Below are 12,795 nucleotides of genomic sequence, written 5' to 3'. Positions count from 1 at the left end.
TTTTCTCTCTATCTTATCTAACAGCAGTTGGCTATGAACTGCTAAAATATTCTTTCCTGTGCGGCCGTGTACTAAAATCGGGTTTTTCGCAATTATTACCAGTTATCAACGCTGTGTGGAATTTTTCTTTTATAAGTATATTGCTTCTAACGTACCGTACTGAATCAGCTATTATGAGTTTGTGTGGTGTTTGTAATCAACAAGTTGTGCGACCATCTAAATCTAAGATTTCGTGCACAAACTGTCAAGGAATTTTTCATGGGGGCTGTGTCGGTCTAAAAGAAAATGATATTGAGGTGCTTAGTGGAAAAGCATGGAACTGCCAAACTTGTATCAATATAGTGCGTCGTCAGAGGGCCGTATCCGATTCCACTCCTGTAAAGTCTAACCCAAGTCATGGGTTGGTGGCCGAAGGGGCAGTGCAGGGACAGCCTGTAACACTCGACCAAATGAACAAATTGCTGGACAAACTTAGTGACAACTTGTATCAAAGACTGAGTACCGATATTGCTGTGTGTAAGGAGTTGCTGGAGACGAACACGCAGGAATAAGCAAGCAACGGGAGCAGATTTCAAACCTACTTGAAGAAAACTCCAGGTTAAAAGCCAAATTAAGGGAAACTGAGCTGAACCAGACGAGCTTGAACAGTACAGCCGTAAAAATACCGTTGAAATTTTTGGCGTGCCGGAGTTCGAAAACGAAGATATTGCTGAATGTATTATTGGAATTGCGGAGGCTCTCAACGTTAAGTTGGATGCCACATCGATTGACGCGTGTCATAGGCTGCCAAAGCGGAAAAATCAAGCGACTCCTGCCATAGTGGTGCGTTTGGTGCGGCGTGGAGATGCGGAAGCGTTGCTGAGAAACAGGCGGGCCTGCAAGTCATTCACGACCAACGACATCAATGTTCAGGGAAACAATCCGATCTACCTGAACAATCTCTAACGGCGAAAAGAAGGAAGATATTCGCAAACGCTAAATTGATGCTTGGAGATAATGATGCGCGTCGAGTGTGGATTGATCATGCCGGTAGAGTCAAGTTGCGGAGTGTAGACGGTAAGGTGGTTAAAATTCTAAGAGATGAGGAGGATTTGAGTTACATTGAGAGTAGTGGGACAGTAATTAACAAATAGAAAACTTTTTTAGTCCGTAATGTAATTTATGAATTGGAATAAATATATGTACTTACTATTTTGAGTTAAAAAGTATGATTTAAGTTGCTTGAATTTCTTCAATCCGTTTGAATTTTTTTTTCTTTTTTAAAGGGTTTTCTCTTGTACTTGAATTTATTAAGTTTAAATCTCTTGAATTTGGATTTCTTTAGTTCAAATTTCTTTTAATTTGTTTATTTCACTTGTGCTTAATTGGGGTGTCCAATGAATAATATAAGGCTTTCATAGTGAGATTGAGATGTGTCTATCAGTTTCATTCTTCTTGACAGAGAATGATGATGAGATTGATGTTTTTAGATTGGATTCTTTAACGTGTTTCGGTGGTTTGTTTTTCTAACTCATTCAGAAGGTTGAATTATCGATATTTCAGAGAGGTGATGATAGTAGAGGGAGTTCAAGAGATTGAGGAAGCTTTTTTGCTCGAAATCCCCCTCCCCCCTCTCACCCCTCGTCCATCCCTCCTCCCCTCCCCCCGCCTGTAGGGCGGGGGTGTTCTAAAAATAGATTTCCCCTTCCCCCTGTCCAGTGGAGGTGAGGGGGATAGAGAGAGAGGGAGATATATCTTTCTCTCTCTTTCTAAAAATAGATTTCCCCTTCCCCCTGTCCAGTGGAGGTGAGGGGGATAGAGAGAGAGGGAGATATATCTTTCTCTCTCTTTCTAAAAATAGATTTCCCCTTCCCCCTGTCCAGTGGAGGTGAGGGGGGTAAGATATCTCTCTCTCTCTCCAGGTGAGGGAAAAAAATTTCCCTTTTAGGAGGAAAAATTCCCTCTCTCTACTGTCAAATTGAAGTGAATCCATATTTCTACATCTAATGCTATACTGACAGATTGAGGTGAATGATAGATGTGGGGAAAAAATCTCTTTGAGAGGGAAAAATTCCTTTGGTGTCAAATTAAAGTGAATTCATATTTCTACATCTAATGCTATACTGACAGATTGAAGTGAATGCATTTCGCTCTAATGCCACACTCACTTTGAGAAATTCCTTTGGTGTCAGATCAAAGCGAATTCATATTTCTACATCTAATGCTATACTGACAGATTGAAGTGCATCCATTTCGCTCCAATGATACTGCGATGACAGGCTCAATTGATCCTTATCTCTTTCCCGCGCCCTTCTCTAAGTCGAGTAAAGGAAGAATGTTATACTAATGTTATACGCTCCCCTCGCTTCTCACAGCCAGCATTTCTTCTTTTACTCGTCACATCTCTTTCCCGCACCCTTTCCGAAAGGAAAGGAGACAAGAATCAAGTTCCATTTTGATCGATCGTTCCTATACTGTAGTAGTGAAACGTTTCTCAGCAGCATTACGAAAGGAAGGAATCTAGTATAAGTTTTATAATGGGACATATCACCTCCTCAGAGTAAAGTGACACGTGCATTCGCTCGCGTGTGCCTCACATCTGCTCTGCTCCCTGTGAGGTCCCTTGCTAACCCCAATAACTCCTGCATCGAAAACCGTTGCATGAAAAAATCGATTTATGTGACAAGTGTTTAGTCGTTAAAGTTACTTCACACAACCTTTTTCAAGATTTATCGATATAGTCAAAAATGTCTAGGGTGGAAACTATAGGTGTTGAAGTTCACTCACACAACCTTTTTCAAGATTTATTGATATGCTCAAAAATGTCAATCACGGTGGTCTAGACTGAAATTTGAAACTATAGGTGTTGTCTCACTCAACCTTTAAAAGATTTATCGATATACTCAAAAATGTCAATCACGGTGGTCTAGACTGAAATTTGAAACTATAGGTTTTGTCTCTCACATCCTTTAAAAGATTTATCGATATACTCAAAAATGTCTAGACTGAAACTATAGGTTTTGTCTCTCACACATGTGTTTATACAATCAATCACACTCGTCTAGACTGAAACGTTCACTCTCTCACACCAACTCAAGATTTTATGTTTTCGGCGCTAATATAAAGTCTTTATATTTGACCAAATCCATTTTTCTGTAATAATTTGCACTACCTGATGTTCGTTAAGCCCATGATCCTTCGCCTCAATCCAATTCATATGGAAAGACACTTCGGCGTATTTTGATACAATGTCTAATGCGATTCTGTGGATAAATAAGCTTAGGTAGTCAATGAATGGGGCCGAACATTGCAGTCTCATGACAGCACCCTCTTCCGAATTTTTAATTGCCTCAGCTATTTCGTCACGAACGCTTTTCACAGCGTCTGCCATCTCGTTTTTCTTAATAAAATCTCCAATATCATTTTTAGTTGCATACTTTTCTGCAATTTGATTAATCAGAATAGCAATAGCATCTTTTGTGATAAACTGCTCAATACCCTCCATAATATTAGCTTTTATTGCACTCGCCATTTCAGATAATCGTTTTTCAAACTCTTCCTTTGTTAATGAAGAACTAATCAATTTCTGCAAAGTAGATTCTAAATATTGCTTATCAATTCCCGATGGGTGTGTTTCATTTACTTTAGTAAAAATTTCTGTACTAAGTTGTTTCAATTTAGTATTGAGATAGTTTCTGTCCAGCACCTCCAAATTCTTAATTTTATCTGATACGGCTTTTAATTTTTCATCTAAATAAGCCTTATCAACTTTATCGTTGTTAATACTGAGCAACTGAGATGAAAAGCTGTCTGTTAAAGTTTTCACTTCTCCTAAAGCACTCTCTAGAGTTTGAGTTCTCTCTCCAATAGCTTTATCGATATTAGCACTGAAATTTTGTAACGTGCTTAGAATATGTTCTCTTTCAATTATGCTCACTCCAATATTCTTTGTATTTTCCGAAACGAGTTTGGTTATTTGCGAATCTAAATAAAATTTCACAGCTTCGCTGATTCCTTGTTGATTATCGATTCGATTATCTTCTGTGTTATCGAGTCAATATCACACGTAAGACTAGCTCCGCTAGGTGTATCAATTCGTCCGAATCGATGTAGAGTCATCATGACACTAAACAATTAATTTTGCTTCTTTTAGCTCTTCAATTATACTCGCGATTTCCACATCATTCCCACTGTTCCCACTAGCTTTTGAGGAATAGAGTAAATTTAATCTTTCCACTAATTCGTCAAAATTATCAAAGTATTGATAAATTCTATCATGAGAATTATTTTTTGCAAATTTCAATAAACCCCAACCCTTCTTTTTACTAATTTTTTTACTGGGAAATACTTTTGAATCATTTGCGATTTAATTCCCTGATTTTGTTTAACATAGCCTCTTCGATCTAAATGTATACCTGTAAGTGTTAAGATTTTTTTATACTTATCCAGATCTCTTTGATTATAAAGATTTGAGTTTGGTCTCGCACTGAATAATAACTCAAGTAGACCGTGTGTTAATCGAAATCTTTCACTATCAATATCTATATAACCGTCAACAAATATTACTTGCTGATTACCAATATAATACACGTCATCTTTAGAATTATATGAAATTCCATAACTGATTGAATTATTCTGTTTTTCCGCATGAAACGTTTTTAGATATTGTGACAGCACATCGTCGTTTCTGCTAGAACCAAGTAAACTGTTTTCAAATTTAGTCGAGCTTAAAAAATTGTCTGCTGAACTCTCATAACTCTGTTCATCTCCCTCCTCATTATCATCAATTTCCATACTCTCCTCTTTTACTTGTTCCTTTTTTGGTTTTACATCAGAGTGTGAGAATTTGTTTTTTCCCAGTTCAATTATGGGCTCTATCAACGGGGAGAGCGTTTTCCTATTATATTCCTCCGATCGCTTTTCAAAATTGACTAAGCTTTTATGCTTCTCTCTAATTACTTTTCTCAATTTCTTAATCTTTTCGATTAAACCAACCTCCTTTCTATTCAGCTTCCTGCTGTATGACAACATGACTGCACAAAGAATTAATCTCTACTGAACGGTAAGAAACGTATCGAGCGAATCTCGGTACTTCCCGCTATTAATTCCACACTCGGTCATAATAGTTAGAAAATTATGAGGTTTACGATTCCAAACTGTATGACAAAGTTTAACGAAATCTTTATAAGAAATATCTGCTCCAACATGATCTCTGTGAATTAATTTCAGACTCAATAAATCTACCTTGAAGATTATTATCATATTTGCGTTGTCCCTAGTGAAATGTTTCTGTGTGGCCCCATAACTCTGAATTAAATATGCAGTGTCAATATTACGATGTCGACCCATGGTAAAATATTCTCTTATTTGAGGCACGTGATTAAGTTGGAAGTCATCGAAAATGACAAGAGAAAATTGTTGAATTTTGTTGGGGTGAGCTATAGATTCCGAATTGCTGTTTATATGAAATTCAATACCCTTCATTTTTGAAAAGACTTTTCTCAAAAACAAGTACTTATCTTGATACTCGCTCTTCGTGTGCAAGTATATAGTTTTAAATCTCAACCCATTCTTTGAAAAAATTAAATTAAATAGTAAATTGGTCTTACCACAACCTGAAGAGCCTATTATAAGGATCCTTGCATTATGTGGTAATAACTTACCATTTTTACACCATGTTGGCATTTCTTTCTCTCTTATAACATTGTCAAAATTTACTATCGGAATCATGTTAGTCACGTGTACAGCATGCGATCTGATAAGGAACTGATAAGTTATCAAGGAGGAAGAGGTTGTGGGCTAGACACCACACACCATAGCTTATCACATCGGGATGCAAGCGCTCTCCCCTTTCAATGCACTGATAGAGTTTCTCACCCGCACCCTCTCTCTCCTGCACCCTCTTCACAAGACGCTTGAGCCTTAGCAAATAAAACTTCAGATTAAAATGAAACTGAGAAGCATTTTTGATAGAGACGTATTATATTTACACCAAATCTTTGTCATATTTTTACACTGAATGGAATGTATTTGCAATAGATTAACAATAGATTATTTACAATCAATGTATGTGATATTTACAATAGATTATTTACAATAATTTACATGATATTTACAATAGATTACAAAAGATTATTTTTCATCTAATAGTTGATCCTTACTAATATAACTAGGCGTTGAAAACCCAATCCATTTCACTAGCAGTCCTTTTTATCACGTTTTAATATTTTTTCAATCAAATACACTTGTCTCTCCGATTCATTTAATTGTTTTTTTTAATTTCTTCTGCATAAAACCTACCACTAATTACTTCTCCGTTAGATCTCGCAAGCTATACGTTACAGGTTGAGAAGGAAATATAGAATGAATTACAAAATACTCTGCGCTCCAGTTTATGTTATAAGATTTATCGAAAAGAACCTTTTCTTTGAGATTCGTACAACATCTCCTAGCTTAATTTCGGTTTTGAATTTTTCAATTTATACGTCTATTGAATGCAGAATTCAATGACATTAAAACTGATTACGATCTTTTTTCCTCACATCTTCAGGTTTCATTCTAATGGATGAATGCATTGTTGCATTATAATCTCGAACTAAACTGTCTAGTTGTGATGACCAGTTTTTGGTTTCATGTTCAGTTAAATATCTATAAATTTTTGCTTTAAGTGTTCTATTAAACCTTTCACTATGGAGGCTTTCTTATCAGTAAAAACATGATAATGTTTAATACTATATCTATCTAATAATGCTTTAACTTTTAATTAAAGAATTCTGTTCCTTGATCTGTTTGGAACAGCTTAACTCCTTTATTTTTAGAAATATTGGCTCGAGAGCATAAATACAGATTGGCTTGTCTTGTCTTTTAATGGTACACAATATGCAATTTTGAAAAACAATTAATAACAGCTAAGATATATTTATAACCCTTATTAAAACGTGATAAACTTGTCATCTCAATGAGATCGGCTTGAAGCAGTCTTTTTCACTTTTCAACTCATATTTGCGAGTGGGATAGTTCACACGCGGCACGCTATGAAGCTCTAAAGCTAACTTAGATCTAATAATATTCATGATATTTACAACAGACAAATCAAAATCAGTGGTGTTGGATGATGTCATGGGACATACTGACCAATCAGTTAGAGTGTTGTGGGCACTCTATAATGTCCGAAGGGAGAGTATCAACACCATTCTCAGCAATATACCTCTTATCATCATAAGGGCTCAAACAGATTTTTGCACATTCAACCTGATACATGGTGTGATTATACGATCTTAACATATTGAATTTTTCTACATGTTCACTACGTTCAAACAATGATTTCATATATAAATAAATTAAGCTTTCTACATTTTACTCCGCTCTGTACACCCTTTGCTATACATTTATTTACAAGTTCTTCATTCTCGTTACAAACTAATATGAGTAAAGTTTGGATCTAAGTCCGAGAAATCTATGACAGGCTTTGACCCGGTCTCATCCTTGAACTTTCCTACAACTTTATTTCTCTCCATGGAAAAGCAAGGGTGGGAAGGTGGATAGTTAGAAGTATCGAAAAGGGACAAATTTTCTCTAATCAACTGATACACATCTTCGACTTTAAGGTTGTCACGTTATTCTTTATATTAAATAACGATTAGCCTCCTGCTTGGCATCAGTCGGTAAAGCATGAGATTTGATATAATTAGGTCGTGGTTATCTAATAGTATTCAGTCTTAAAAAATCTTGATAGGCCTAGATATGGGCTTCTCCTATAACTCTTGTAATTCAATAAATAATAAATATATATAAATATGATACTTATACTATAGTGTTGAGGAATAAAAAATAAATTGCACACCATGAACGTTTCATACATATATTAAACAAATAATGCAAAAATAGATCGAGGCAAAAAATATATAAAGAGCGATAAAAAATATAATATAAAAAATAGAACAATAATTGAAATCAGTAAAATATCACAGGCTAAATTTTATATTCTAGATTTATGGCACGAATCATTACCATGTGCCTTTATCTTAAAATCATATGCATTCTTTTGCATGTAGCTGCGATATGCGCTTTGCAATACTTGTCGACTTGGACAATTCAATTAAAATGTGTGCTTTAAGATCAGCTTGATAAATTAGCCACTAATAATCCAAATATATATATTAAAATCTCTAGTACTTAGTAGATTTCTTTATATCGAATATATATATTTTTATCTCAGGGTGCAAGATTCGGCACCTGACGGAATAGGTAGAGCCATTCATCTAGTGAATTAGAGCTATAATAAACTATCGCAAATTGTATTGCAAAAATAAATATCATATGCATATGTTTTAATAGCCTAGATTTTGTACTTCTTTGATTTAATAGAATTTCTGAAATATTGATCTATATTTTTCTTTCAAATAAATACCTTTAATACTAATTTTACTTGCGCAAGTATTACTCTTATTAATTTCTTAATTATAATAAAAACCCTTCGGCGAGCTAGCTTTGATTATTAGATTAATTCGAAGCACTAGGGCGCCCATCACTAATTCAAATTTATCACTCACGTGTCGAAAATCTTCTTGTAAGCCGCCGATGTCGATCCAACTCCATGTGGTCCGGGAATATGGTAGCCGGAATCGTCTCCTCCAAGGGGTTATAAATTTATTTGAAATTGAAATGACTTCTGCTTACAATAGCATCACGAAGTCCTTTAAGAAATTTAATAATTTGATTTAACTTTAACTTTTACAAAATCATTAGCAAGGTACTACGCTCTAAAATATTTGGGGTCCTCTCCTGGTGGCATTTGGTTGGCGAGTGCTGGTTCTCCTTTCTCAAGTTTTACAGATCCTATTTCCGACTTTCAAATTAGCATAAAATTTAAATATCTTAGTCCTCCGCCATTTAGGTTCAAATAGATCTTACAAAAAATACCAAAATATTGCTTAGATTGTATGATTAATAATTTCTTTGCTTTCGAGCCATATCGATAACATAGACTATATAACAATTCAACATAGATTCCGAACATTTATAGAAATATATATAAATATTTTTGAATTGGCCTACATTGCCGCCTATTAACTGCCGTTTTACTATTGGTGCATGCAAATTTTATTCGGTATTCATGCGCCTGGTACCTCTTATTTCCTGAATACATTAAATTATTTTTATTTGGTTTTTTATTTATGCTCTTTACATGCTAGCTAATATTCTATACATTAATATTAATTCCATGCTACCTAATAATTAGCCACGTGATCAGATGTTTTTTCACATTGCACACCATCTGATTGCAATAAAGCTCTGCCAAGGGGTTTTGGTCAGATTCTACGTTTCTCGGTTTGATCGATCTCTAGGTCACCGATCCGTGAATACATGTACATAACCTCAATCTTCAAATATTTTATATAATAATCTATTTATGAGCAATAAAATTCCTTCAAATCCTTTTTAGGTTTTTGTACCATTTAGCCAGAACAAGCTGATGCTATCTAATCTTAGTTATTATCTATTTGGCGATATTAGCCAGTTACTTTATTTTCAGACCTATTACTGTTTCTGTTAGGGCTTTTTATCTACCCAGATTTAATACTTTACACGCGCCCCTGGGTTTGAATTCAAAATATTTGAGAATCACAATGTTTTTAATGAGAACCCACCCTTCAATACATCGATATACACTATACTTTTTTATAAATTATACTCTCATACTTCTATCACAGTTCGCAGACATATTTGCTGCATCTCCTTTATACCTTTATCAATACAATAACAAATTCTCCTCCTCAACACACATAAAATATCATAAATGTAAACTTCTAAACGCACTCCTCCTGACAACACTTAAAACATAGTAATTTTTAAATTCGCCGCTTGCAGGGCCGCCAACCTAACTACACACATTTCATAATTCTCATAAATGATTCCTTTTAGACAATAATTTCGATTCACAAAACTTCTGGGCTTATATCTTATAGTATTTCTTAGGTCTTAATATAAATAATTTTCTATACATCAGGTACAATACTTTTCTTTTGCTAATGGCTCTTTGGTTTTTTGGTAGCTTGTATTCACTTTAGGTCTTTTCAGGTAACAAACGTGGCATAATTAAAAGTAATAAATATAAAACATATAAATAAATATACCAACATTAATAATATAATAAATAACAATAATAAATAACAATAATAAATAACAATTTTGGGGTTACCATACTTTTTTATAATCATGTTTACAGACATTACATATTTGATTCAGGTGGCCTTGCCCAGCTGGTCACTGATTCTACAGAATTTGCTGTCGAATTTCATAATTAACCTAACTGCTGCATTTTTTTCTCTTTAAAGGTAATTTACAAATTTTAAATATACTATCCCCGCTTGTGTCCTTTTTTAGTGGATGTAGCTAATTAATTACACATTTAAAAATTATTATTTTTCTTATTGCAGGCTTCTAACGGCTGGAAGGAATTAAAACACTGGATTGTTGCCATGCGGTCCTATGCCAAGATTAAATTTATTAAGGAAGGTTAGTAATCGGTTTGATAATAATGTTTTCCTTGATTACTTATCGTATTTATTTCAAATTCGATGATATTTCATGTAGAATTGTTGTGGTCTTCCCATATCTTTTGACTTTCTGCTTGTAGCTGTTGTAGGCTGGTGAGGTTATCTGCTGTGATTTGTGAGGCTGTCCTAATTGATAATTTTTCACTATAATTTAAAGCCCGGTATCTTGTATACTCTTTAAACAATTCCTTGTTTCATTAATGGTAGTTTCTTTTAATTGATCCAAGTCTTCCAATCATCTTCATCCGATACTTTCCACTTAAATTCATTATTAGGCTTTATCATCATAAAACAATTCAATAATATAACACTTCCAATCAACACTAATAATTCTTTCAACAATAACATGGTCTTAATTATAGCATCACTTTTCAATATATCACAGCCATTATAACAAACATTAACACCATAACAAAACATTTATCACTTCCTAATATTGTAATCTTTCAACATATAGCCAGGTACTTCCATTTTATAATATATTCCTTATTTCTTCCACTCTTATTAACCACTTCCCATTCTTCATTAGTCTATCTTCCATTTCCTTGTTGCCCATGCACGAATCCATAGTAGTCCTATCGGTAGCTCCAGTTTTAATCCATTCATTCGATCCATTTGCCGGTCACATCGCTGATTGCTCTCTTGAAGCGTATGTGCCGCGGATGCACGCCGTCGGTCCGCTCCTGTCCTCCTCGGTGTCGGTCCGGTGTTCTCTTCGGGCGTTTGAACCGTGCATGCGGCCGGTATGCGCGCGCGCGGTTCCTCCGTTTCTTTCGCTTCTTTCTCCACTCCGGGCCTTGTGATGCATGTTTCTCTTTCTATCCTGTATGCTGTCCTCTCTGTCCTGATGTCAGCCGGGTGTCCTCGGGCGCTTCCGTCTCCGGCCTTACGGTGGTCGCTCCTCTTGTCCTGGATGCCGTCCTCTCGTTCTTCCATGGGGTCCTTGGTTTGCTTCGGTGGTGTCCTTGATAAGCGGTTGTAGGTTCGGTGCGCGGATCTGTTACATTTTCAGTTGTTCTATATTCATCAACTCATTAATTATAGCATGATCCTTGGCTGTTTATATTTGCAGTGACTCTTCGGTGGCGGGTTGCTCTTCGTCGGGAAAGAATACTTAATATGGTTGATGTTTGCGGTTGTTTTAATTCATGGTGGGCGGCGGTTTTGATGGTGATTTATTAGGTGTATCATTAGTCCTGGTTTATTAGCTGTAGTTTTCTGTATATCTGGTGGCGGGTCGTTGGGTGCTGGGTTCCGGTTTTTTGTTGATTCAATCCTATTGCATTGCTAATGTATAATTTGTACTTACTTGTTGAGGTGGCGGTTTATAATTTCTGTTGTATTGTTCTGTGTGTGATTAATTTGAGTTTAATCGATCACGGCCATCATAGTGATTCTTACGATTGCTCTGCTGGGCATAGTGTTGTTTGTGCGATTTTGAAACTTCATTATTCCGTTACCATTTTGCCTGTGCTCATAGCGGCGTTCAAATTGAGGGCAGATCAGTAGCGATCATATGATACCGGTTCATAATTTGGGCTGTTATACTGATTAAATTTTGAGTTATGTAGATTGGTGCGTATCTCTGGTCGAACGGTGGTTTGGATTGCCATTGCAGACTGTATGCCATATAAATGATTTATCAGCTGCTTACAATCAGTAATGGGTTGTGTGGCGAGTGCATTCTAACTTGATACGGTAGCTTTTTAAAATAATACTTGCTAATGCCGATTCATTAATGGGCTCGCTCAATTGAGAATTTTTAAACTGTAGGCAGTGACGAAAGTGGTACATGCACCGTCTAAGTTAGGGTTGAAATCGCATGATATATGTCCCTAGCACGTCCAACTGTTTACTTCTGCTCCAATACTGTTCCAGGAAGACGCGACAAACTCATCCAATGATGTAAATTCATGGCTCTACTTTGAAAGAACATCAGGGTTCGCCAATCAATAAATTAGTCCAACGAAGACGCCAAAATTCCAAGAGGTAGTTGCAAGAGTTTGTACTAATTTTATCTGATCAATGAATGGTTGAGGTTGCAAATGGTGATCAGTATTATCAAATTTTCCTAGTCCTTGTAATATACTATGTACGTTGAGGTTGTCTGTTTGAATCCCTTGAGTCGTTGTTGAATATGATTTTCTAATGCTGTTATTTTTTCCTGTGTTATCTGCCATTGACTATTATGTGTAATTTTATTTGCGTTTATTTCTTGATTTAATTGAGTCAGAGTGGATTTTTGAATTAGTAGAGT

This window comes from Nilaparvata lugens, chromosome 9 (assembly GCF_014356525.2).
Source record: "Nilaparvata lugens isolate BPH chromosome 9, ASM1435652v1, whole genome shotgun sequence".
In the NCBI taxonomy this organism is placed as follows: domain Eukaryota; kingdom Metazoa; phylum Arthropoda; class Insecta; order Hemiptera; family Delphacidae; genus Nilaparvata; species Nilaparvata lugens.
This window is presented reverse-complemented; position numbering follows the sequence as displayed.